This window comes from Simochromis diagramma, unplaced genomic scaffold, assembly GCF_900408965.1.
Source record: "Simochromis diagramma unplaced genomic scaffold, fSimDia1.1 OVJJ01000031.1, whole genome shotgun sequence".
Taxonomy (NCBI): domain Eukaryota; kingdom Metazoa; phylum Chordata; class Actinopteri; order Cichliformes; family Cichlidae; genus Simochromis; species Simochromis diagramma.
This window is the reverse complement of record NW_024386983.1, coordinates 2,205,341-2,231,995: the sequence shown is the minus strand read 5'-3', so window position 1 is coordinate 2,231,995 and position 26,655 is coordinate 2,205,341. Positions and strand designations below refer to the sequence as shown.

The window sequence follows — 26,655 nt, the reverse complement described above, 5'->3', positions numbered from 1 at the left end:
TCGCGCCAGTTTACTGCATAGTCGTATTCTAAAGTGGAAGATGTCGGACTCGGCTGAAGCGTGTGGCTGTTTTATGAAATGGACATATTCCTGTCTCTTCACTTTTCTGAAACAAGCAGACAAGAACATTACAGTAATATGTAAAAACTATCGGCCGCTGTTAATAGCATGAGTCTACTGAAGCGCCTGACCGGTACTAGTTTTATTTTGTTGTATTTATCCGCGACACCTTAAAGGCCGGTCCGTAAAAATATTGTCGGGCACAAACCGGTCCGTGGCGCAAAAAAGGTTGGGGACTGCTGCTGTAGAGTCTCCGTCTTTAAAAAAATGTATTTATTATTTAAAGAGTTTAATTTCTATTGTTTGTCCATTCAAGGTTTATAGGGATTTTAAGAAGTATTTAGTTAAATTACTTATTGAGTAATTACGTTACTTTTCAGACACAGTAATTAGATAAGTATTTTAAATACAATATTGATTAAGTAATTAGTAATTAATTGCTTTTTTAAAGTAACTTACCCAACACTGGTCAGCAGTTGTCTACAAAGGTACCAAGTATGTCAAAGGCGATGTTTCCATTGTAGATGACACTGATGATGGCTTGGTTTTTGGGAAGATAGCTGTGATACTTGTTAACAATTCTGCATCACTCAGTACTCCTCATTGACCTTGGACTTCACTGCTTTCATTGCCCTACAGAAAGAAGTGTGTGTGTAAATGCTGACAGTTATGGATTATTACTCACTACCACTTTATAAGATGGTAGGCCTAGACTCATAGACTTGAGTCTACGATTTGAAGGTCACTCATAGACTCATATGTCACTGCTTAGCTTCTTTTTCTTCACCATACCATTCTACACATGTACTTTGACAGTACAATATTGAAGAGTGTTTTTTTGGGGGGGCTCACATTGTCTGGTAGATAATTAACACGGAAAACATAAACAAAAGTAGACACTAAATCTAACATCATTAATCTTTCATTGGTAGTGGGAGGACTAAGGGTAGAAGTTGTGACAAACTGTAAAATATAGTGTATTACAACTTTTCAATGCAAGACCTTGAGTTTGTACTTACACTTTAATTGTCACATGTATTGGCTCACCCTACAAATCAATGAACTCAGTCCACAAAGCAAGATCAGGGTTCTGTGCAAATCAGTCATGTTCCTTCACACCACACATGCTCATCCATGTCCTTGTGGACCCTGCTTTGTACATTGATTTGGTGGTGTGAGGAAGTATTTTGGACAAAGTGTATACAGAGGCAGAAGTGTGGGGCTTGATATTCTGTTAATTTCAATTCAGTTTATACGGAGCCCCTCTGATGACATGGTCCAAAAAATAAATAAATTGTGGCCACGAAATACTACTTCGTGCCCTCGAAATAGTATAACGTGCCCACGAAATACTTATTTGTGGCCACGAAATACTATTTCGAGGGCACGAAATTGGTATAACGTGCACACGAATTACGCATTTGTGGCAACGAAATAGATAACGTGCACACATCATATTGATACAATTCCTGGACAGCTGCGTAGAGACATAAGCATAAGAGTAGGCTAAACCTATACACCATGGACAGAGACAGTCTGATTGAGTTTGATTTTAGGCTGGGAATGAGCTACAAATGCATTTTGAAAAGCCTGGCAATGCAAGGAACCATTATTACGGAGAGACATTTAAACAGGATATTGAGAGCCCAGTTGCTTTACAGACGTAAGTATGACCTGGACGCCGGGATAGATTTTATTGTCAGCCAACTGCAAGGCCCTGGGAAGGATCACAGTTATCGGTCAAGTGTTTTGTGCCCACAAATTAGCATTTCGTGAGCACGTTATACCAATTTCGTGCCCACGAAGTAGTATTTTGTGGTACAATTTATTTATTTTTTGGACCATGTCATCAGAGGGGCTCTGTAAGTTTATTTGTATGGTGCCAACAAAATGAATGCCAAGGCACTTTACGGTGTAGGTTTACGCCCTACAAAATATAACTAAGAAAACCCAGATGTTTGTACAAACAATAATGATATTATGTCATATCAATATCATGACAGACATGATATTGATATGACATAATATCATTATTGTTTGTACAAACATCTGAGAAAATACATGGGTTAAATGGTTTAGTAAAAACAAGTGCTTCCAAGTGTTACAAGTGTTTTCAGTTCTTTTCAGTTTGATTTTGGAAATGTGTATTTCTGCAGAGGAAAATCAGAACTGAAATAAAAAGTGGTGTAGGGCACATTAATTATATTGTGTGTGTGTGTGTGTGTGTGTGTGTATTGGAACCCTCCAGTCTCTTACAGGATGTTAATGTTTCCTGATATTACGTATATTACGACGTGTTAAACAGTAAATGACCACCTGTAGGAACACGGTATCCTCTAACAGAGATGGATGTTTTTGGTACTGATAATGCGTGATAACGGTAAGTTACTGGTAAATATATTGCAGTTTATTACTTTGAAGCAGGCTTACAGTGACATAGTGTGAATAAAGGGTAGTATACAAATTTCTTAATCACAGTATGATGTTACTTTGTTGACGTAATTTACGACAAAAGGCTAATCTAAAGAAGGGCATCAAAAAAGCCAAACACCATTACAAAAAGAAGGTAGAAGAACACTTCTCCAACTCCAACCCCCGACGCATGTGGCAAGGACTCCAGACCATTACTGACTACAGGACCACCAAACCCTCTCCCCGCATCCTCTGATGTCTCCTTCCTCAACAAGCTCAACAACTTTTATGCTCGTTTTGAGCGAGGGAACCCCACAACCACAACCAAAGCAGACGTGACGCCAGACCACCAACCTCTGACTCTCTCCCCCACCGATGTAGGAGCGGCGCTGAGCAGGATCAATGTCCACAAGGCTGCAGGTCCTGATGGCATCCCCGGGCGTGTTCTCAGAGCGTGTTCTGGGGAGCTTGCAGGAGTGCTCACAGACATATTAAACCTGTCCTTGGCCCACGCTGTGGTACCGGCCTGCTTCAAATCCACCTCCATCGTCCCGATACCCAAAAACTCCAACCCAAGTAGCCTCAATGACTACCGCCCAGTAGCACTCACCCCCATCATCACTAAGTGCTTAGAGCAGCTGGTCCTAGCACGCTTCAAATCCTGTCCCCCCCACCCTGGACCCCCACCAATTCGCATACTGCCAGAACAGGAGCACAGAGGATGCAGTCTCCATCGCACTGCACTCTGTCCTCTCACACCTGGACAACAACAACACCTACGCCAGAATGCTGTTTATAGACTTCAGTTCAGCATTCAATACAATCCACCCCTCACAACTCATCAGGAAACTGACAGACCTGGGCATCAGTTCCCTCATCTGCAAATGGTTACTGGACTTCCTGACCAACCGCCCCCAACATGTCCGGCTGGATAACCGCTGCTCATCTACAATCACAATTAACACCGGTGTACCACAAGGCTGTGTGATGAGCCCTTTCCTCTACTCCCTCTTCACCCACGACTGCAGACCTGCTGATGGTTCCAACACCATCATTAAGTTTGCAGATGACACCACGGTGATTGGCCTCATCAGTGACAACGATGAGGCCGCCTACAGGGAGGAGGTGGATCGTCTGGCTGAGTGGTGCGACAGAAACAATCTGCTGCTCAACACCGAGAAGACCAAGGAGCTCATCGTGGACTACAGGAGGAATGCTGACCCACATCCACCCATCCACATTAAGGGGACGGCTGTGGAGCGTGTGAGCAGCTTCAAGTTCCTGGGAGTCCACATCTCCGAGGATCTCACCTGGACGACCAACTGCTGCAAGCTGGTCAAGAAGGCTCACCAGTGCCTCTTCTTCTTGAGGACTCTGAGGAAGAACCACCTGTCCTCAGACATCCTGGTGAACTTCTATCGTTGCACCATCGAGAGCATCCTGACCAACTGTATAACAGTCTGGTACGGGAGCTGCTCTGCCTCGGACTGGAAGGCGTTACAGAGGGTCGAGAAAACTGCCCAGCGCATCACCGGAGCACCACTTCCTGCCATAAAAGACATCCAACCAACCTTCCTTTCATATCAAAAATCCTTGAAAGAGTAGTTGTCAAACAGCTAACAGATCATCTGCAGAGGAATGGTTTATTTGAAGAGTTTCAGTCAGGTTTCAGAGCTCATCACAGCACAGAAACAGCTTTAGTGAAGGTTACAAATGATCTTCTTATGGCCTCTGACAGTGGACTCATCTCTGTGCTTGTCCTGCTAGACCTCAGTGCAGCATTCGATACTGTCGACCATAATATCCTATTAGAGCGATTAGAACATGCTGTAGGTATTACAGGTACTGCACTGCAGTGGTTTGTATCATATCTATCTAATAGACTCCAATTTGTTCATGTAAATGGAGAGTCCTCTTCACACACTGAGGTTAATTATGGAGTTCCACAGGGTTCAGTGCTAGGACCAATTCTGTTTACATTATACATGCTTCCCTTAGGCAGTATCATTAGAAGACATAGCATAACATTTTCACTGCTATGCAGATGACACCCAGCTCTATCTGTCCATGAAGCCAGATAACACACACCAATTAGTTAAACTGCAGGAATGTCTTAAAGACATAAAGACCTGGATGGCCGCTAACTTTCTGCTTCTTAATTCAGATAAAACTGAGGTTATTGTACTCGGCCGTGAAAAGCTTAGAAATATGGTATCTAACCAGATTCTTACTCTGGATGGCATTACCTTGGCCTCCAGTAACGCGGTGAGGAACCTTGGAGTCATTTTTGACCAGGACATGTCCTTCAACGCACATATTAAACAAATATGTAAGACTGCTTTCTTCCATTTACGCAACATCTCTAAAATTAGAAATATCCTGTCTCAGAGTGACGCTGAAAAACTAGTTCATGCATTTATTACTTCCAGGCTGGACGACTGTAATTCATTATTATCAGGATGTCCAAAAAACTCACTGAAAAGCCTTCAGCTAATCCAAAATGCTGCAGCAAGAGTCCTGACAGGGACTAGAAAGAGAGCAGATTTCTCCTGTTTTGGCTTCCCTTCATTGGCTTCCTGTTAAATCCAGAATTGAATTCAAAATCCTGCTCCTCACATACAAGGTCTTAAATAATCAGGCCCCATCTTATCTTAATGACCTTGTAGTACCATATCACCCTATTAGAGCACTTCGCTCTTGCTCTGCAGGCCTACTTGTTGTTCCTAGAGTATTTAAAAGTAGAATGGGAGGGAGAGCCTTCAGTTTTCAGGCCCCTCTTCTGTGGAACCAGCTTCCAGTTTGGATTCAGGAGACAGACACTATCTCTACTTTCAAGATTAGGCTTAAAACTTTCCTTTTTGCTAAAGCATATAGTTAGGGCTGGACCAGGTGACCCTGAATCCTCCCTTAGTTATGCTGCAATAGACGTAGGCTGCCGGGAATTCCCATGATGCATTGAGTTTTTCCTTTCCAGTCACCTTCGTCACTCACTATGTGTTAATAGACCTCTCTGCATTGAATCATATCTGTTATTAACCTCTGTCTCTCTTCCACAGCATGTCTTTTATCCTGTCTTCCTTCTCTCACCCCAACCGGTCGCAGCAGATGGCCCCGCCCCTCCCTGAGCCTGGTTCTGCCGGAGGTTTCTTCCTGTTAAAAGGGAGTTTTTCCTTCCCACTGTTGCCAAAGTGCTTGCTCATAGGGGTTCATATGATTGTTGGGCTTTTCTCTGTATCTATGAAGCGCCTTGAGGCGACTTACGTTGTGATTTGGCGCTATATAAATAAAATTGAATTGAATTGAATTGAATTGAATCTACAGGAAGCGGTGTCTGAAAAGGGCTGGGAAAATCATCAAAGACCCCAGTCACCCATCACATGGACTCTTCACCCTCCTGCCCTCTGGGAGGCGCTACAGGAGCCTCCGGACTAAGACCACCAGGTACTGGAACAGCTTCTTCCCCACAGCTGTCAGACTCCTGAACTCTGCCTCCTGACATCTGACCCTCGTTAACACATGGACTGAACATACACACACACACAATGGACAACTGTACCCTCAAACACACAAGAATAACATGGACTGAACCACCACTCACAACCACTAGCACTTTATATAGCCTCTGTAGAAATTATCTACACCCTCACTTATCTTAACTGCAGTACTGTATAGCTCTGTGTAAATAATCATTCTGTACATTCGATAATTTTTAACCCTACAACTGTTTACAACTTGCATAGTTCCCATTTCTGTATAGCTGTATATCTCAGATTTCTGTCAGATTTCATATTCTGTATAGTTTTTCATATTTATATCCTGTACATAGCTTGTACTCACTACAGCCTGTACATAATTATAGTTATAGAATATTCAAAACATACTTCATACCATGTACATTATAACTAATATATATTGTAATATATCTATATCACTAAAGCACATCTGGATGGATGCAAACTGCATTTCGTTGCCCTGTACCTGTGCATGTGCAATGACAATAAAGTTGAATTCTATTCTAATTCTATTCTATTCTAAATTCAAATTCAAATTTTATTTGTCACGTACACAGTCATACACAGTACGATATGTAGTGAAATGCTTGGACAACTGCTCGTGACCTAAAGAAAACAAAAAAGGAAAAGGCTATGAATAAGATAGGAAATAAATATGAAAAATTAAAAAGGGTAAATTTAACTAGGAAGGAATAAAATATAAATTAAGGTTAAAAATGAAATAACTGTACAACACAAATTAGAATGAAGGGTAAATTTAACTGAGAAAGAATAAGATAAAATATATAAATTAAAGTTGAAAATAAAATAACTGTACAACAAAATACACAATATAGAACTATATAAGAATGTATGAAGAAATATAAATAAATATATACACAATAACAGCAGCTGTACAAGTATTAACTGGAAATGAAGAATGTAGTGACCAGTGTTGTGCAATCCACATTATGTCTTGTAAAAACATGGTTAGAGATGCCACGAAGTAGGTGGCAATGCCTTAACCATATGTGTGTTGCAGGCCACTAGGGCCAATTCCATCCTTGTCAAGGGGAGTGCTAACCTTCTCTCCTTTCATACAACACCTATTCTATTCTATTCTATTCTATTCTATTCTATAACTGTATCTCACTGTCGCCATAAAAGAGGCTACAGTGCTTTACCATAATTTGTCCAAGAGTATTATACACAGCAGCAAAAAAATCATCTTGCAGAACTACAAGTTACCGTAACGGCAATAGTGGCGCCAGTATGTTACCGTAAAGTGGAGACGAAAAGTCTAACGGTGTGGCTGTGTCATACAATAGTAATTTCAACCAAAGACTGAAGGCTTCTCAAATCTTCTATTGTGCTGTGTATATATGTCTGTATATGTCACATTATTACTTCTTTTTGGTGTATCACACACCTCGAGCTTAAAGACAGAGCAGTGAATGCTTTACCCTAGTATAATTAGGGAGCAAAGGTGGACTCATGTTTACTAAACTCTCAGGCTAGGTTAACAGTAATTGTAGGCCATTACTGGTAACAGTAGGCCTAGCTATAGGTTTGCTTAATAATAGTACAACCATTAAACATCTTTAAAATACAGAAATAGATGACCTCCACAGAGTTTCATATTTTTCCCAGCAGAACTCGCTCAGGATGCTTGATTTTATTATATTTAGATTAAACCATTTTGTAAATGTATTTTGGAATGTGCATAAGGGTCTTTGAAATAGTGTCTTTGAAATAGAAGACAAATAAAACAAATCTTTCAAAAGCTTGTTTGAAACTAAAAATTCTGTTGTAAAATTTAAAGGTCAAATAAGAAAAACTGAAATCATATATTTATACCCGTTTATTTATACATCAAAGAGGGAAATTAATCCAGCATAACATTCAACCTCTAAAATGAATTTTTCTGTTCTGGACTAAATGTAAATAACTATGAATTTTCATATAAATCGTAAAAAAAAGCGATTGTTTTGCGTTTTTTTTTTTTGTTAAACGGTAAGTTTGAAAATTCATGGATAGGAACAATAATTATCTTGCAATACTTAAATGAGATTTCCATCAAACAGCCTGTACATGCTGATGGATTAACCATTACAGAAAATTAAAAAAATGATTTTGTTATTAATTGTTAATGTAGGTAGCTGTGGCAAAGATTTTCTTTGAATGGTGATCTAATTAATTTGTTAAGCGCCGTATACAACCTTCTCAAAGAATTTTTGAAAGTTAGCTGTAAATAATTAATTTTACTGTTATCAGTGCAATATATTGTCATGAAAAGTGTTCCTAAGTCAGTGCAAGAGCTCTACAAATGCCCGTGCACTTGTACAGGTGCAGCTACAACTGCCACCAGCGGATGTATCTCTCAGTTGCTGATAAAGGTGACAAGACAATAAAACCATAAAGCGAATATTAAAGACACCGAAAACGGCAAAGTTAAGAACAGAAGGAAAGGCAGTTTTTTGTGCTCTTTATTTCTTATTAGTTTGTGAGGTTACTCAAAAAGTATCATACTGAACTTGTCCACCATTCAGCAAAAGAATTAATAGAAAAATATGTGCCTGGCGCAACTACATCCTCGGTCTAACTACATGAATTATTCAAAAGAGTATTAAACCCTACATGCAGATATGGGCAGTCATAATAAACAAATAATACTGCTTACTAAAATAATGAAGACTTTACTTACTTTTGTAATGCCGATTATTTAAAATCCAATGATAAAATCCACCTGTTCAGCAGGTGAAGCATGAAACATTTATCAGAAGTAAACGAATCACACTCAGACTCCGCAGATTCCGTCAGAGCTGCTGACGCCGGTTTAGCGCATAAGTTGTTTTTTTGTTTTGTTTGAAAGAAAAATCGATTCCTGTTCTTTTGTAGTAGAAGTGTCTTTCCTTGGGAGGAAGTGCAAGTCAGCTAGGCTGCATACAGGAGAAGGAGGAGGAGGAAGTCCAATTGGCTGCTGATTTAACCTTTAGGCGGAAAATGAATCAATCAATGAATTATTTATTTTTCCTAAATAAAAACATGCATTATTATTTTTTTATAGGTTTTTAATACATTTATTTTATTTATTTATTTTTACATTTAATTTAGCCTAATGTCGGACTCACACAAAAAGTCGTCACTGCACAGATAATGTTCTGTTAATGATCTACTAACCTTGCGGACATTTTAACAGTGACGCAGCCGCTGAGTTGGGCGGTATGCTAACCAAATAAAACAATATAACCGCAGCTTTTACGGATGTGTTTCTCTCTGAAAACAACGCCGCAATTCAGATAAATAAAAGTGAGATGAATAATAATCAATATGCCTTAAGGTAGGGCAGACATTTCTGTTAGAAATTGCTGTTGACTGTGAGGTTCTGCAGATTGCCACAGTCTTTCTCTGAATAAAATGTAATAAGGCAGGTAGCATGGTAGCATCCAGGGGAGAGTCACGCAATGAACCTGAATGGTGTGCAGAAAAACAGAAAACGTAAATTACCGTTAGACTCACTCACGCCTGTGGTAATGAAGTTCATGTTACTTTGTAACAACTTCTTTAAAAAATATACCACACCTCTTTTTTTCAGGAAGTTGTAGGCACAGTCCACATTTCATATCTCCATAAATGCAAACATGACTGAGTCTAGTTTACTGCTGCTGATAGCCTAATTTACACTGGTTTGTATATGCAGAAAAGTCGATCTTTGATCACTGCTGAAAAAGCAAGCAAAAGACGTTTGTGTACCGATCTGTATCGACGTGAAAAACTTGACCATAAACCGCTCTGCATGCCAGATGTATACATACAACATGTACTCCTGTACAATCTTAGAAATGCTGGGTTAAAAATGACCCAATCAGTAACCCAACGCTGGGTCAAATATGGGCCGAGCCAATGGTTTAAACTTAACAGGGTTGGGTTAGTGGTTTGACCCAGCACATTGGGTTAGGATAGCTATCCAAAAATTGGGTTAAATTGACCAATGTTTGAAGTTGGGGTTACCAAAAATTGGGTCAAAAGTCAGAACCCATCACATGTGTTATATTACCATTAATGCTTGAGTTAAGATTTCTACTTATCATAAAATCCAGCTTATAAAAACTAGATTCAAAACAGATTTTCTCAAAAAAATATTTTTATTGCCCTATGATACATACAACATATACAGCAAATTCGTAAAAAAATATATCAATGGAAGTAAAATGCAAGTAGCACAAAAATATATAATTCATTATATTATATCCATTACTTCAAATCAGTCTTTGGTTACACACATAAAGACATGCTTTGAACAAATAGAACAAATTACATGTAATTTGTTCTATTTTAGAACAAATTACATGTAAAAACTCTTAAATTTAAAAACTGATGAATTGATGATTATCTCAGTACTTAACATACATCAACACTTTGGAGAGGAAATCTCCCTCTCAGATCATTTCATGCGCCTTTATGAGCAACATTTTACGCTTCCATCATAGCAAATGAGCCCTCATTCATTTGATCATATTTGAGTGATGTCTTGGGATTCATCTATTCTTGGGATAGATGACAGTGTGAAGGAATTCCCGATCCTTGGCGCATGACTTTGGGTAACTTGCATCAACAACAAAAAATGCTTTGAAGCAGCCATCAACAGACCTTAGATTGCTGCAAAAAGCAGAAAAAAATCTATCTTCTAGTACCAGGCAAGATGAACATTTTCTTTGGGTTCCTTTGGTGCTGAGTTCTTCTTCCTGATAGAACAAAGTCTTTTCCTGACATATGAGTAGACACTCCTCCAGAAATCCAGTTGCTGGCCTATGAGCTCTGCAAGGGCTAACCATGAGTCCTGTAATTTTTAAACAAAATAAAAGGGTCAGTAAAGTCAGATTTGAAAGATTATTTGCAGTTTTTTTGGTTAATGTCAAGTTGTCTGTAATCCTGAAGCGGTGAGCTCCAACACTATGCCTGACATTTGCTCAGAGAGGACAAAACAACAACAAAGCACACCAGTCTGTGGTTGTGAATGCTTGCAATTAATTGTTAGGAGATGGACTAAGCCAAGATCAAGTATCATGTTTCACACACTTTATATTGTCACAAGGTTGTACAAACCTTTTGCCAACTTCGCAATAGATTTAAACAGATGTAATTATTTATTCATCTGTGCATATGACTGGAGATGTCACTTGGATGAGTGACATATAATGTGCATTTGTCATCCAAGTAAGGACAGATTTTGTTTTGAAGTTGTTTTGCTTTGCATGTTTGCTGTGTTTTGCTGTGTTCTATGTGGAGTGTTTTATTTATTTTTTTGTATTGCATGTTTTTGGTATATCTGTTAATTTGTCCTGGGGAGACTCCGCTCTTCCTGTTTTACTAATTTGAGACACCTGAGAGGTGACAGCCGGGGTGATTTGAAGAGAGTGCTCGGAGACGCAGGAAGAAGGCGTTGGTGCAGGTTGGTGTGCAGTACGTGGCGAGGGCATATGACGGCCAGTGCTTGAGAGTCAGAGTGAGCTGTGCTGCTGTTGGACTAGCTGGATGCCATGGTGGGGAATTAGTTGGCAGCGGGACAGCGCTCTACTTCCCACGGCGAGACCATAGTGCTGGCGTGATACAGAAAAGCGGCGGGCAGAGTTAGGACCTCTGCCCATCCGGGGTAAGTCCCGCGACATATCGTGCTGCAGTAACCCGGCTCACTAGAAAGAACGGTGACTGTCGCTGCCCCTCTCTCTTCTAGTATTCTGGAGTGGAGAGACAGAGGTGACGGCTGGTGACGCCGCCGGGCTTTTCCTTGCCCCACTCCGATTTCCTGGATTTTAACGTTGTGGCGGACCCCACCGGACTTTTAATGCTTACGTTTGATTCGTTTTTATTGTGTGTTCTCTCTGAGCAGGGTTGTTTTAATTCCTTTTAAATTTTTAACTGTTTTTGTATAATAAATTATATTTTAGTGATACGGCTTTTATATCGTTTATTCCCTTGGCTGCTCTGCTGCTCCGTCCGTTTTTTTGGAGGGTTTCCCTCTTTAAAATACACCTGTTAATCCACGTTACATTTCTGGTGTTGTCGACATTAGATGCAGAGTTAAGAGCAGTTGGGGTAGTCAGGGGAATAGCAAATATGATGATGCCTGTATATCCCGGAGCCCCATGGCTGCCGAAATTTAAAGGGCCTGATCAGGATGTGCAATATCAGGATTGGAAGGAGCAGATGCAGGGGCTACTGGGATCGCAGGACTTGCCTGAAGTGAGGAAAGTTGCTATTGTGTTGGGAGCGCTAGCAGGTGAGGCTAAACGTCAGGTCAGTGTTCTCGAAACCAGTGAAAGAGTCCAAGTACAAAAAAATCTTTTCTCTTTTAGATTCTTTATATGGTGAGTGTCCCCACCCGTTTTAAGGTCACAGTTTTTTTTAGTTGCACTCAGAAACCAAGTGAAACAGTATCTTCATTTGCGGTTGAGAGAATTATACTGTAGGTTGCAAAAGCATGATCCAGATAATGTTCCCTCTGATGCAGCCCTGCGAGATCAATTGTTTAATTTTTGTATAATAAATTATATTTTAGTGATACAGTTTTTATATCGTTTATTCCTTAAGCTGCTCCACTGCTCCGTCCGTTTTTTAATTTTTTGGAGGGTTTCCCTCTTTAAAATACACCTGTTAATCCACGTTACACATTCATCTTTTAAAGATATGGAATTTGAGTCCATACAAACTGTATATTTATTTTTAAAATCACAATGGCACTCAGTATACTGATTGAAAAACTGACCAGTATTCAGGTTTTTTAATTGTTGTTGTGTGTATCCATTAAAGTGTAGATACATATCCTGTGCCATGGCAGTCCTTTAAACATGGAAACTGATCTACTATTGATGATGCCAAAATTGACTTTATTCCTGAAGTTAGGCTGCAAGCAAAAACAGTTGCATTTAATAAAATTGGATAAACAAAAACTTTACTTTTCTGTATATTTCTTGTAAAATAAACAAATACAAAGAACAGAAGCTTTGGCAAAATAAAAGAAATCAAACATTTTTGACTGATCCTCTTTGTTTTCATCACCCTGGCGCACACATTTAAGAGCTGCCACTGGAGTCGTTTTACTTTGGCCAGCACAGCGCAGTGTCCCTGATGTTCTGCCACACAGTGGTAATATCTACCGATCATCAGTGTTACAACAGAGGCTTAACCATAACACTGCACTTACATTTGTCCTTCTTTAAATATAGGATTTATTTTACAGGGTAATAAAAAATTGATTTTGGTTTAGAATTAATTTACTTATACAATCACATAACACTATATTCTAAAATAAGTGCACACATTTTAGTTTCCACTGTTATGCATGTGTGATTTAATCTTTCTTTGTTTTCTGAGTTACCTCAGTGGCAGCTGCTGCCAGTCCCTTGGTTGATGAGCTAAAAGGGGCAGAGCAAGCCTATGTGGAGCCTTGCAAATTGGGTCATACCACTACTCTGGATCATGGGGGGAAATGGAATTTTCTTATATTAGTCTTACTTGGGTTTTCAGTGTTCAAGGTTCAAGGTTCAAGGTTCTTTATTTGTCACATGCATAGTTATACAAGTATAACACACAGTGAAATGTAGGCTGACACGCTCCTCGACATGTGCAAAAATTTGGGGGGGGGGGGGGGTGTAGAGGAAGAACATTATATATATATATATATATATATATATATATATATATATACACAGACATATAGTATATACACTGGGTGAATGTGCAGTAGTAGCAGCAAGCGGGTGAATTCTGTATATTAATATGAATAGACATCTGACTATTTTACAGGAGACAATATAAACATATTTAAAATTAAAGGAATTTGAAATGTACATTGTGCCTTGGTTTAGTGTCTGGAAGAGTCCTGTCTCAGTCAATTATAGATGATGTGAGAGGGCGGGTGTGTGTGTTTAGGGCACGGATGGCTTGGGGATAGAAGCTCCTCTTGAGTCTCTCTGTCCTTGCCCGGAAGATGCGGAACCTTCTACCAGATTGCAGAAGTTGGAACAGTTTGTTGCCAGGATGGGATGGGTCCTTCAGTATCTGCGCTGCTCTAGTCCGGCATCTCCTGGTGTAGGTGTCCTGAAGCGGGGGGAGAGCAATCCTGCAGCAGCGTTCTGCTGTACGGATCACTCTCTGGAGAGCTTTATGGTCCTTCACACAGCTGTTCCCAAACCACGATGTCATGTTCTGTGTGAGGATGCTCTCCACAGCGCCTGTATAGAAAATCCTGAGGATCTTTGGAGAGACCCTGAACTTCCTCAGTTGTCGTAGGTGATACAGGCGCTGCCTAGCCTTTTTGGTCTGGACCTGAATGTGGGCAGACCATGTCAGGTCTGAGGAGATGTGGACACCAAGATACTTGAAGGACTGCACCCTCTCCACTGGAGCTCCATTGATGATGATGGGCTTGTAGTCTCTGTGCTGACCCCTTCTGAAGTCCACCACCAGCTCCTTGGTCTTGCTGACGTTCAGCTGGAGGTGGTTGTCCTGGCACCACGATGCCAGATTCTTCACTTCATCCATGTAGGCCGCCTCATCGTTGTTGGAGATGGCACCCAACACCACTGTGTCGTCAGCAAACTTCACAATGGTGTTGGAGCCATGGGTGGCCACACAGTCTGAAGTGTAGAGGGAGTAGAGCAGTGGCGAGAGGACACATCCCTGAGGTGCTCCTGTGTTGATGGTGATGCTGTTGGAGAAGCACCTGCCCACCCTCACCACCTGAGTTCTGCCAGTGAGGAAGTCCAGGAGGAGATGATGTTCTTCAGCAGCCTCTCAAACACCTTCATTACTACCGAGGTCAGTGCAACTGGCCGGTAATCATTCAGGGATGAGGGTTTGCTGTTCTTGGGCACAGGGATGATGGTGGATCTTTTGAAGCATGTGGGGACCACAGACTTCGCCAGGGACTCGTTGAAGATGTAAGTGAACACACCTGCTAGCTGGTCAGCACAGCAGCGCAGCAGACGGCCGGTGATGCCGTCTGGCCCCGCCGCTTTCCTTGTGTTCACTCTCCTCAGTGCCGCTCGGACGTCATGCTCCGCGATGCTGGTCACCGGGCTCTCGCTGATGACGTCACTGTCCTCGGTAGTCAGGCGGTAGATAGCATTAGCCGCCTGGCTAACCTCGAAACGGGCGTAGAACCGATTCAGCTCGTTGGTGAATGCAGAGTCGGCGTTGATCAGCGCAGTGTCCCTGGCTTTGTAGTCCGTAATGGTGCGTAGTCCGTGCCACATACTCCGTGTGTCGCCCTGGTGGAAGCGGGACTCCACACGTTCCCGGTACCTGCGTTTGGCATCTCTCACCGCGCGCCGCACGCCGTATGAGGCCGCTTTGTAGGCTTTGTTCTACGCCTGTCTGTGTTTTTGTTGGCTGATCAGCCACTGTTTAAGTTTCCCCTTTGTCGCCTTTAGGTAGGTTAGTTAGTTTGAGTTACCAGTATTGTTTGTTGCCAGCTTTTGAGAGGAGTTCTGTTACTTTGACCTCTTTTATGGGCCCAAGATTTTGAATTTTCTGTATAATTTAACCAAGTGTGATTTAGGGTCAAATAAAAAAACAAACTTGTTTTGCACTTTAAGCTGTGCCTGACGTTCCTTCAGTGCTCTGTCCGTCACAATACTCATAAGTTAGCAAAGATAACATTTCCTTTTTTTTTTTTTTTTTTTTTTTTTTTTTTTCATTCAAGTGAATGTACATAGACAGCAGTGCTTTGAGTGGGCCGGTACGCGCCGGTACTCAGTACCGCCACTTCTAAATGTAGCTCTTGAGAGTACCGCCACCTCTCCATGCGCCCAGAACGTGCTTTTAGCGTACCGGTACTCTCATTTGCACATCTGTTATAATCGTTTGGCTGCGCTGCCGCTTTTCAGAGCGCCCTTCACAAGCACGCTTCCTAATTCGTCCCACCGAGAGCAGAGACTACATTACCCATACACCAATGTGTTTTACAAGTGAAAAGCGCATGCGTCGCTTTTGCCGTTGTCATGTCAACAACTCAACGTGGTCCGGAGAGGGTGTGTAAAACGCGCAAACAGCTGCTCGGTTAAAATACAAAAACAATGAACACTTAATATGCTCTCCTGGCTTCAGACTCTGAGTAGTAAAAGAACAAGGTCAGAATCAGAGGACTCGCTGGCTGACACCCCACCAAGCCAGAATGATATCGCTGCAGGTCAGACGCAAGCTAATGAAAGCTGCACTAGTGCCGCAGCCGCGGACGACGGCACTTTTGGCGACGACGAGGACGAGAATGACACCATTTCTACCGATGACAACAGCCGCGTTAGCGAGCATGAGTGGCCAGAATGTTGGTCCCAAGCACAAGTCCGGTATTTCTCTACAAATTACAAGTGGCTGATCAGCAGAAATCAAAAGTTGGGTTGTAGTGTGTGTAGTCAAGTTTGTGCTCGCGTGGACATGCAGCAAGGGCAGAGAGTGTCGCAGGAGTGGAGTGGGTGCTTAATCTCGTCTTTTGGAAGGGACAAGGCTGCACAACAAAACTCACTACGAAAGAAAATAAAAGAGATGGTGTCAAGATTGGCAGAGTTTTGCACTCTAATAACTCATGTGCAAATATACTGGATCACATTGCAGCTGAAATGAAAAAGAAGGTAGTCAATGACATAGTGATGAATGAAAGAAAATTGTGTGTGCTCATTGATGAATCCACTACAATAAGTGGAAAGTCTGTGCTTGTCGTGTGCCTGCGGTCAGCTATTTCCAGTGAAAATCCAGACACAATATTTTTTGAACTGATTTAGCCGCAGGGGACCACAGCAAAGGACATCACTGAAGCACTGTTAGGATGTCTTCATAATAATGGCTTTGACCCTCACTACCTACAGGAACATTTGTTGGCATTTGCTTGTGATGGAGCCTCAGTGATGCTTGGGAGGAAAGCAGGAGTTGCTGCGCAGCTTTGTTCCAAATTCCCTTACCTGTTTGTCTGGCATTGTTCCAATCACAGACTGGAACTGGCAGTTTGTGATGTTTTGAAGGAGGTAGGAGGAATCAACCACTTTAAAATATTCTTAGATCAGCTTTACTCCCTCTACCATGCATCATCAAAAAACCAAAGGGAGTTAACCGAGAGTGCTCACAATGTTGGACAACGTCTCCTTATGATAGGCCGTGTTTTATCAGTGCGTTGGGTTGCTTCAAGTGAGAGAACAGTGAAAGCAGTATGGGAGAACTACCAAGCTCTGCAGGTACACTTTACAAGTGCTGCTGCTGATACCAGCAGGGACTCAAGAGAGAGAGCAAAATACAAAGGACTCAATGATGTTCTCACTACTGTTTCTTTTGTGGTCAATCTTGGCATCGTGTATGACGCTCTCACAGAACTCAGTGACCTCTCAAGAATGCTCCAGAGACGGGACATGACTTTGGATCAAGCCGACAGGCAGCTGGACCGACAAATCCGGGTGTTTGAGTCAATGGTATCCACACCTGGTCCCTACACACAAACTGCCATTGAAGCTGAAAAGGAGAAAATCTTCAGAAATGTATGCCTGCATGAAAATCAGAGGGTTATAAAAATCAACCATGGCCAATTTTTCCGTAGCCTGGCTGAAAATGTTAAGTGCAGGATGACTCCAACAACTTCCTCGCATGTCAGTAAAACCTCATCTCATGAAAAGACAGATAGTCACCTCCTCTCAGACATCAAGGTCCTCCAGTCTGACTCCTGGCCTGCATCTCTAGATATTCAATATGGGGATGCAGTGGTCAGACGTTTATGTCAGAGATTCAGAGTTGGGGAGAGGGAAAGTGTCCTAGGATTTAGGGAGTATAAAGACCTTAAAGCTTCCAAGACACCAGCAGCCCTGAAGCCGCTTCTTACAGCTGTCCACACCATTGCAGTATCAACAAGTGAATGCGAGCGAGCTTTCAGCTCAATGAATGATACTTTGACAGATAAAAGAAACTCTCTCGACATCAAAAGGCTTTCAAATATGATTTTCCTGAAATGCAACGGACCACCCTTGGATCAGTTTAACGCACAAACATATGTGCAGACATGGCTGGCACTAGGGAGGAGAAGTGCAGCATCCACAAACTGCGAAGCCCAAAGTGAAAGGAAAGTGGAGCCCAAAACGTGCTGGAGCCTTTTCTAGGTAAAATGATTTGTACAGTATTTTTCATTTGGTGTACTGTGATTGTATTTTGCTGAATCTGCTTTTGTATATTTTTCAGGGGTAAAGAAATGAACCATCTTCAAGACTCAAGATTATGTTTTACTGTTCTATGGTTATTATGTTTGGGTTGCTTCAAGTGAGAGAACAGTGAAAGTAGTATGGGAGAACTACCAAGCTCTGCAGGTACACTTTACAAGTGCTGCTGCTGATACCAGCAGGGACTCAAGAGAGAGAGCAAAATACAAATTATTTTATAATTTATTTTATGTACATTTTGTTAAAAAAAAAAATTCAATACCTTTTTGCACATTTTATTTATGTTCAGTAGCTCTTTCTAGCTCAAGCAAATCCACAAACTAATAAAATGATTTATTATTTTGTATAAGGTTGTCTGTTGACTGTTGTATATAAAACCCATTCAATATAGTTGTTGTTACCTCAGGGGAGGCGGAAAAAAAATAGAGTACCGGCACCTCTTTTGGGCCACTTAAAGCACTGTTTCTATCAGTGACATTTCGCTGTGATTACTTTTTGGAATTGTTGTAGCCAGCTCCGGTCCCACATTTACAAAAAAGCTGTTAAAGCACTCCACCATCTCGTTTAGATTGTAATTGTCACTGTTATTATTAGTGAAATAATCTGGATATGAGCATTTTTTTGTGTTACCTTTAATAATAGTGTTAAGTATTCCCCATATCTCTTTAGTGTTGTTTTTATTTTTATGTATTAAATTAGTATAGTATAATTTCTTACTAGTTCTTAATATTTCCGTTAGTTTATTTTTATATTTTTTATATCTATACTCTGCTTCTTCAGTTCTTAGCTTAGTGAATTGTCTATATAAAGAATTTTTCTTCTTACAGGCCTTGTGTAATCCTTTTGTTAACCACGGGCATTTAATAGATTTATTGTTGATACTGAATTGCCCGACTGGGCAGTTTTTATCGTACAGACAGTTGAAGATATCCAAAAATATTTCAAAAGCACTATCCACATCATCTCCAGCATACACTGCATTCCAATCCTGATTCATCAAGTCCTGATAAAGGAGATTAATTGCATTTTCTGTTCTTACTCGTTTGTAGATATATTTCTGAGGTACTTTCTTACATGCACTCTTAATGTCATACACTATAAATATTGGCAGGTGATCAGTTATATCACATACGATTAGTCCGCTAGCAATTATTAACTCTAAATTATTTGTAAAGATGTTATCAATGAGGGTAGCACTATGAGATGTTATACGACTTGGTCTTAAAATTGTGGGATATAAACTCATACCAATCATCCTATTAATATAATCCTCGGTGGTCTTGTGATTGTTTGGATTTATCAAATCGATATTGAAATCTCCACAGATGAATAATATTTTATTACTTACAACTGAAAATATTTTTTCAATCCAATCAGTGAATACTTCTAGACTCGAACCAGGTGATCTATAAAGACAACTAACAATAATGTTTTTCTCTTTTTCATTGATAATTTCTATGGTTAAGCATTCAAGTAAGTCATTTATTGTCAATGCCATACTTTCCAATATTCGAAATTTAAATTTCCTATGAACATATATGGCAACACCTCCTCCTGCTTTGTTTGTTCTATTAACATAATTAAGATTATAATCCTTTAATTCAAAATCAACACCTTTTTCTTCTTTAATCCATGTTTCTGATACTGCTATAATACTAAATGGGTCGTGAAACTGTTGTAAATATTCCTCAATTGAACTGAAATTTGCATACAGACTTCTACTATTAAAGTGAATGATTGAGAATTTCTTATCAGTTTTAATTGAGGAATTATATTCTTTTTCAGAATAATATTTACAGTCATTTGGGTTGGCTAATAGGAAGTGGTTGTCAGGGTCTAATTGATCTTCTTGATCTAAAGCATTATGATCAGTATATTCGAAATGCTTCAATTCCAAATCCTCAAAGTTTTAACTCCGTTCTTGTGTTTCTAATTCATCTTTTGTCAGATTTAAGGAGTATTTAGATGTCATTGTATGAGTTTACGCTCCCTTAACTGACACAGGTTGTGCAGACCCTCAGTAGTAGTCATTCATATTTCTTCAATTCCTCTATATCTCTGATAATCACCACTTTAGCTTCCTCAGGCGTTCCTTTCAGTTTGATGTATACCTTACAGTTCATGACCCAAGTATTCTGTATCTTGTCCTGCTTCCTCATGATTCTGGCTTTTTTAGCAATGTCCGCATTTCTTTTAATCAAATGATCATTCAGATAGACGTTAGTACCTTTTAGCTTTTTCCCTTGCTTCATTAGTGCAACTTTGTTTTTTCTGCTGACAAACCTCAGGAACACCGCCGGCATGTTGTTCTTCGTGGGAAGAGGGTGACAGGCATCAATGGTATTTACATCCAAGTGTATATTTTTAGACGCAAAAAAAGACACCACCTGTTGCTCCGTCGAGTTCTCCTCCCGTAAGCCGGGTTCTTCATTGTTACCGGAGGTCACAGCATGAGCATAAGAGCGGGGTTTGATCTTAATCCCAGTCACAATAACATCATTTATCCTTGAGTATTGCTCCAAGTCCTCAACTTTCTTCTCTAGCTCTGTTATTTTTTTGTCCCGCTCAGCAAGGCGTACCCGCAACTCTGTAACTTCCTGCACTAGGTTAAGTATTTTGTCTTGCTTAATTTTGATGTCATTTACATCCTGTGATAGGAAATCCAGTGATCTTTTGATATCCTCCGCCTCCTCCAAGGCTGAGTTTTTCTTAGGTGGCATTGTCAGGGGTAGTCCAGAGTCTTTAGCGCCGAGACTACCGATGGCTTCTTGATTAGCTGATTAGCCACAGTCCAAAGTTAGCTGTTGTGCTAGTTATCTTCTCCCTCACCGAATGTGAAGACCGATCATTTAAAGATGATCAGTTTCCACCACAGCACAATCAGTACTTTACCTCACACTGCACATTCACCCCTCATCTCCGGGTTTAGGAATAATAGCTTGGTGCAGTCCTCAGTTTTGACATTGATAATGATTTCGGCTCGGTAGAACTCTCCGTGTGAACTCAGTTGCCACCCGTCGAACTCAGTTGCACTGGCAGAACCAAATGTCATCCACTCCTCACTGAAGTCGTCCACCGGTCCAACCACTTTCGGTCGCTAGCTGCTCCTCCGTCGAGCTGCCATCTTGATTCGGTCCTGAGGGTTCAGCTCACAGTATTCCTGTGTGATCATTGTAGATTTCCGGAGGAAGGGTCATAACAACCATCTGCCTCTCTTCATTGGCAGTGAGGCGGTGGAGAGGGTGAGCAGTTTTAAATTCTTGGGGGTAACTGTGACCGAGGACCTGTCCTGAGGCAACCATATCACCTCAGTTGCACGGAAGGCCCAACAGCGCCTCTACTACCTGAGGAGACTGCGGAGCGCACACATTCCCAGATCTCTGATGTTGAACTTCTACAACTGTGCCATCAGCAGCGTTCTGACGTATGGATTTCTAGTGTGGTTCCCCAGCTGCACCAAGGCCGATCAGCAAGCACTCCAGCGGGTGGTGAAAGAAGCTGGCAGAATTATTGGAACAAGTCTGCCAGAGATTAGTAATATCTTCCCCACTCGCTGTCTGAGGAGGGTGCACAGTATCCTGCGGGACCAACATCACCCTGCGCGCCACCTTTTCCACCTGCTGCCCTCAGGGAGAAGGTACAGGTCTATACAGGCCAGAACATCCAGACTGGCCAACAGCCTGTATCCACAGGCTGTGAGGCTCCTGAACTCTCTGCCCCCCTCTCACGGACAATAACCATATCCAACTTCTTAATAGCACTGAACTGGTCTGCATTGGTGCATCATATCTTTATTCTCTTTCCCCCTCCTGCCCCCCCCCCCCCCCTTTCTTAAATAGATAGGTATCATATCTGACATCATATCTCACAGTACAATAATATTGAACGGGTTGCATTGTTGTACTTTGTCATGTTTCTCAGGTCTTTGTCTGAATTTCTTATGAACATTACTTGTCATGTTCTCATGTTGTTGCTAAGGATTGTCTTATTGCACTGGAGTCACACTGGGTTAAATATTTACACTTGGGTTTTAAGGGGTATTTATTATTTTATTTACGGGTTGTACGGAAGCCCCAAACGCAATTTCATTGTTCTCTGACAATGACAATAAATAAATACTTAATACTTAATACTTAATGTGGACACGGATAACAATCCAGCAGATTTGGCTTCTCGAGGTTTAACGGTACAATCCTTTTTGAAAAATAAACAAACTTGGCTCTCTGGACCTCCATTTCTTCTACTACCACAAGAGGAGTGGCCTCAGAATCCTGATGAAGTGAAACAAATCTCATCAAGCGATGCAGAAATTAAAACAACAGTGAATGCTGTTCAGACATCACAAGAAATGGATCCGGTTTCTCACTTCATTCAGTATTTTTCATCCTGGACTCTGCTGAAGCGTGCAGTAGCATGGATTCTGAGAGTTAAAAAACTGCTTCTACATTACAGTAGAAGAAAACTACAGATTAAACATGATCCTGAACAAAAGCTTGAACTTCAAATGAAGAAACACTGTCTGGACACTCCAGCGGGTGGTGAGTCTCAAAGTTGAGGAGCTGATTAGCGCTGAAATGGCTATAATCTCCTTTTGTCAAAGGAAGCGGTTTGCTGATGAAATCTCCTGTTTAACAAAAGGATCGAATGTTAAGAGAACCAGTCACATTTATAAACTTACTCCCATCCTGGAAGAAGGTGTGTTGAGAGTTGGTGGACGACTCAGTAGAACTGCAATGCCAGAAGAGAGAAAACATCCTGTTATTCTGGCCAAAGACTTCCACATTTCTAACCTAATCCTTCAACATGTCCATAAAGCGATGGGTCATGGAGGTCGTAACCACATGTTATCTAAATTGCGTCAAAAATACTGGATTTCAGGTGTCACAGTACCTATAAGAAAAATTGTGGCTAAATGCGTTGTGTGTCGGCGCGTAAATGCCCCACCAGGACAACAGCAAATGGCAGACCTGCCCCTACACAGAGTAACTCCGGATGAACCACCATTCACATATGTTGGAGTGGACTATTTCGGACCGTTTCTAGTGAAACGTGGAAGGACTACTGTAAATGCTATGGTGTGATATTCACATGTTTAGCGTCAAGAGCCATTCATATTGAAATGGCATCATCACTGGACACAGACTCTTTTATCAATGCCCTTCGTCGCTTTATTGCCAGACATGGTCAAGTAAAAGAACTGCGATCTGACAACAGCACCAACTTTGTGGGATCCCATCGTGAGCTGAAGGAAATGATAGCAGATTGGAATCAATGTCATATACACAATACCTGTCAGGGTCCTGGGACTGGGCGACCTAGGACCCCTGGGCAGTCATGGACCTGTATTATTATTATGTATTTTTGGTGTCGTTTCCCCTTCTCTGTGCGTGTTTTTCTGTGCTGTGCTAGTCTGTGTCCCACTCATATGTTTAGGCGAGGTATGGGTGTGTATGTCTGCGGGTGTGCCTGGAGGATGGAGCTCGGCCACCTGCAGGCCTGAGGGGTGTGGCCCTGCGGAGGGACTGGCCACACCCGAAGTGACACACCTGCTGCTGATCAGGCCTTGTCGGGGGAGCTACTTAGGAGAGAGTTGGAGCTCCCACCGACGTGGGATCATTTCCTTGAGACTCCACGTTAGTCGTCCCGTTGAATTGAGTTAGTGTGTGTGTGTGTGTGTGTGTGTGTGTGTGTATGCCCGCAGTTGTATGTGTCCTGACGGCTGCGTCTATTGTTTCCCGCAGGAGGAGCGTGGAAGACACGAGAGCAGCGAGCACCGGGGGGTGCTGACACGGGAGCGGAGAGCACAGAGACACGGACTATTCACGGAGAGACACGACACGGGAGTCTGGGAAAACACGGGGATTTATTGTTACTTTGTTGCACACTGTAAATAAACACACTGTTTATACATAGAGCACCGCGCCTGGGTCCTCCTTCCCCACTCCTTCCACGGTTTGCCATGCCATACCGTGACAATACCCTTCTTCAAAAGGGCATTAAATGGACTTTCCATCCCCCAGCTGGCTCACATCATGGAGGTGTATGGGAAAGACTTATAAGATCTGTGAGAAAGATTCTTAATTCCACCTTAAATGTACAAAGTCTTGATGAAGAGAGCCTCAGGACTGTTTTATGTGAAGCTGAAGCTATTTTGAATGGTCGTTCTATTACAAAAGCTTCTACAGATCCAAATGATCTTGAAGCACTTACTCCAAACCACCTGTTGCTTCTTAAGACTGCACCATCATTACCACCAGGTTGTTTTCAAAAAGATGACATATATGCTCGTCGCAGATGGAAACAAGTCCAATATATGTCAGATTTATTCTGGAAAAGGTGGATTAAAGAATATCTTCCACAACTGCAACAAAGACAGAAATGGTGCAACCCAAAACGAAACTTCATGCCAGGAGACATTGTGATCATTGTTGATGATTCCGCATCACGGAATTCCTGGATAACTGGAAAAATAGAAGAGACAATCCAGGACAAAAGGGGATTTGTTCGTCATCTTCGGATCAAGACAAAGACTGGATTCCTAAACAGACCTATAAATAAAGTCTGTCTTTTGCAGGAAACAGAGAATATCTAACATATTGGACTGACTGGATAATCTTTAAGTGACCTACTCCTTTTATTTATGGGTTATTAACTTCACAGATGGTGAACCACAAGTAGTAGTACTGATGCATGTTGCACTAAAGGGCGATTGAAATGTTTTATGAACAGGCAAATGATGTAAGACTTGATTATTTTGTAATTATTATTTAAAAGACAATAATTAGGGGCCGGTATTGTAAGAGCCAAAGTCAATGTTTATGTTTTTCCTTTTTGTTTTGGTGGCGCAGGTGTATAGCTTTACCTGCGTCTCAGGAGATGGTATGTGGGTGTGGTCACAGTCTATTTACCTGATGTCGGTGTTCGCAGCAGGTGTTGGGTGAGTGGTTTGTGGGCAAACTTTTCTGTTGACCGTCGTTTTTTGGCACACCAGTTAATCCATGCGCTATTTGTAAATTGATTGAAAGCGCAAATGTTTGTTTTTGTTTTGTTCTTAAAATAAATGCGCAAAGTACAAGTCCGACTCATTATGGATTATTGGAGGCGTGTCACAGGGACACAACCAACTCAGCCGGCCGCGGCTTTATTTACGGATGAAAGTCGCAACATATGCAAAGAGTCAGTATTTGCAGTGTTGGCCCTTCTTTTTCACGACCTCTGCAATTCGACGGGCATGCTCTCAATCAACTTCTGGGCCAAATCCTGACTGATAGCAACCCATTCTTTCATAAGCACTTCTTGGAGTTTGTCAGAATTGGTGGGTTTTTGTTCGTCCACCCGTCTCTTGAGGATTGACCACAAAATCTCAATGGGATTAAGATCTGGGGCCCAAAATTTCAACGTTTTGTTCTCCGAGCCACTTAGTTGTCACTTTTGCCTTATGGCACGGTGCTCCATTGTGCTGGAAAATGCATTGTTCTTCACCAAACTGTTGTTGGATTGTTGGAAGAAGATGCTGTTGGAGGGTGTTTTGGTACCATTCTTTATTCATGGCTATGTTTTTGGGCAAAATTGTGAGTGAGCCCACTCTGTTGGATGAGAAGCAACCCACACATGAATGGTCTCAGGACGCTTCACTGTTGGCATGACACAGGACTGATGGTAGCGCTCACCTTTTCTTCTCCGGACAAGCCTTTTTCCAGATGCTCCAAACAATCGGAAAGAGGCTTCATCAGGAATATGACTTTGCCCCAGTCCTCAGCAGTCCACTCACCATACTTTCTGCAGAAGATCAATCTGTCCCTGATGTTTTTTTTTTGGAGAGAAGTTCTTTGTTGCCCTTCTTGACCCCAGGCCATTTTCCAACAGTCTTCGCCTCACTGTGCATGCAGATGCACTCACACCTGCCTGCTGCCATTCCTGAGCAAGCTCTGCACTGGTGGCACTCCGATCCTGAATCCTCTTTAGGAGACGATCCTGGCGCTTGCTGGACTGTCTTGGATGCCCTGAAGCCTTCCTAACAAGAATCGAACCTCTTATCTTGAAGTTCTTGATGATCCTATCAATTGTTGATTTAGGTGCAATCTTAGTAGCCACAATATCCATAATAATAATAATGGTTGAAAGTCTCGATAAAGGCACGGCGTTTCGGCGGGTATACCGGCTTCCGCGAGTGTGACGCTTATTTTGAGCGATGAAAAAATAATAAAATAGAATTTTATTTTTATATTTCAATATCACAATAATCTTCCAATTTAGAACTACAAGTTAAAAAATAACTAAAATAAATAAAATAAACTTCAGCTAAATACTTATAATTTATTTTCCCAAACCACGCGGAGCCGCACTATAAGGACTAAAGAGCCGCATGTGGCTCCGGAGCCGCAGGTTGCCGACCCCTGGTTTAACGTCTCCCATGAACTTACATACAAGTTTAAGTGCACATTCATACAAGTAAGTGACAGGAGTGCTCTTGCTATACTAAAGTGAGATAGTGATAT

General features: G+C 41.5%; 1 protein-coding gene, 3 long non-coding RNA genes and 1 other non-coding gene across 8 annotated transcripts in view; 2 read left to right on the top strand and 3 right to left on the bottom strand.

Annotated features, from left to right (window-relative positions):
- Nucleotides 1–26,655, bottom strand: part of si:zfos-464b6.2 — a 106,551-nt gene that overhangs the window by 50,633 nt on the left and 29,263 nt on the right. The gene's annotated exons all lie outside the window — the stretch shown is intronic.
- Nucleotides 6,942–7,069, bottom strand: LOC120738525. The gene has a single exon (XR_005697013.1). It is a non-coding gene; the product is annotated as a U6atac minor spliceosomal RNA (small nuclear RNA).
- LOC120738414 lies at nucleotides 11,182–12,969 on the top strand. The gene is made up of 2 exons (XR_005696973.1): nucleotides 11,182–11,616; nucleotides 11,698–12,969. It is a non-coding gene; the product is annotated as an uncharacterized LOC120738414 (long non-coding RNA).
- Nucleotides 12,752–13,483, bottom strand: LOC120738412. Its single transcript, XR_005696971.1, has 2 exons — nucleotides 13,342–13,483; nucleotides 12,752–12,867 (listed from the first exon to the last, which is right to left on the bottom strand). It is a non-coding gene; the product is annotated as an uncharacterized LOC120738412 (long non-coding RNA).
- On the top strand, nucleotides 23,572–24,069 carry LOC120738415. Its single transcript, XR_005696974.1, has 2 exons — nucleotides 23,572–23,790; nucleotides 23,899–24,069. It is a non-coding gene; the product is annotated as an uncharacterized LOC120738415 (long non-coding RNA).